The following is a 1,718-nucleotide window of genomic DNA, read 5'->3' on the forward strand; positions in this document are numbered from 1 at the left end:
CCTGCAAAATTGATAAAATTCACTCAATTTAAGAGTTYCTGGTTAGGACAAAACATCCCTTCTGCTCGAGGAATTCCACAATTTCCTAAATTGGTGCCTTTTGGATCTCCCTGGATTTTAGAGAACTTCATTCACAGTAGCTCCAGAAAAAAAAAATATTAATTCCATTTCAAAATTAGGGATGAAACAGAACTGAACAACACCTTTCCAATTTTCTGCGCAAAGGAAAACCCCTCAGGAGAGGAAATTTGACTTCACTGAGGGAAAAAAAAAAAAAATCTCCAGCTGTCAAAGAATTATTAATCCAAATTGTCACATAATTGGAGGATGAGAAAGAATTTACCACTTAAAAGAAAAGAAAAACAGGGTGAAAGTTTGACTTTGAAGGCTCAGCAGAACACAAAAATCTTTGTAAAACCAACACAAGAGAGCAGAAAATTCTAATTCCAGGGCTRTTACTCATGGTTTCTAGGATTGAGAATCCAATTTTGCCTTTTCCCAGGGATGTTTTTTTCCCAATTCTCTGCCAAATTCTCAGAATTTGTGTCTGAGAGGCTCAAATATTTGGATTTTGCTGCTGCTGAAATGCTCAGGGCTGAGTCACTGCTGAGTCAGAGCRAAGGCACAGCGCTCGCTGCCAGACCTGACACGGCTCTTTCCCAGCCAAAATTCCCTTTTCCCACAGGGAATCTTTTTTTTTTATTAATCCCTGGGCTGGCCAGGAGAGCTGACAGCTGCTCTTTGCAGCGGGGAAGGCTCGGAGAATAAATAAATAAATAAATTTGAGGAACTTCATCAGTGCTAATCTGTTAATTAATGCCTGCAGGGGACATTGGCAGCTCTCAGCAGGCACCAAGTGACCTCCAAAGGCCCTTTCCACCCAAATTTCCCTGGGATGGGAGAAATTTGGTGATTTACAATTTCAACTCTACTCAATTAGAGAAAATGCAGCAAAATAAATGGAGTAAATCACTGAATTTCAACCTTATTTTTCTTCACATCCCTGAAATCCCAGAGGAACTTTCCATCTCTTCCTAATAAAATTAACATCTCCAGAGGAATCTCCTAAAAAAAGTGAGTCCAGAACAACTTTATGATGTGAAATGAGACCCTAGAAAATGAAGATTAAATCATCTGTGCTACTTAAATATAAATCAAATTAACTTGGTTGCAATAAATACAAATCAAATGAAGTTGGTCGCAATAAATTCATAAAAGCAGTTGAATTATTTGCACACACTGTGTAAAAAAACTCTGAATTAGTACCAGAAATTAGTCAAACCCACTTTTTTTTGTTGTCACTGATAGAAAATAGAAAAAAAAAATAAAAGAAAAAAATTTTGTTTGCTCAGAAGACAGAAGGCAAAGGAAAATAAAACAAGAGAACAACCACATGAATAATCCTGTAAAAAATCCCAATTCAGCCCCAGAATTTCCTCAGCTGCAGCTCAAATGAAACCCTGAAAAAATGCCCAAATTCTGTCACTCGGGCAGATCCTCTTTGCACATTTCCCCTGCTGATTTTATATTTTGAAAGGGTTTTTTTTTGGAAGTTTTGTCCCAACCAAACTCCTCCAGAGGGTAAATCCCTGAGATTTGAGAACCAGGGATGGGATATCAGAGCTGGAATGTGCAGCGCTGGGAGGGGGAAGGGAGAGGCAAAAATGCTCTTTGGGAGAAATTCAGAGTTTGCTTCTCATTCCCGAGGGTCAGGAGCA

The sequence above is a fragment of the Malurus melanocephalus genome, unplaced genomic scaffold (genome assembly GCF_030028575.1).
Source record: "Malurus melanocephalus ecotype Western Australia unplaced genomic scaffold, MMel_1.1 scaffold_2331, whole genome shotgun sequence".
NCBI classification, from domain to species: domain Eukaryota; kingdom Metazoa; phylum Chordata; class Aves; order Passeriformes; family Maluridae; genus Malurus; species Malurus melanocephalus.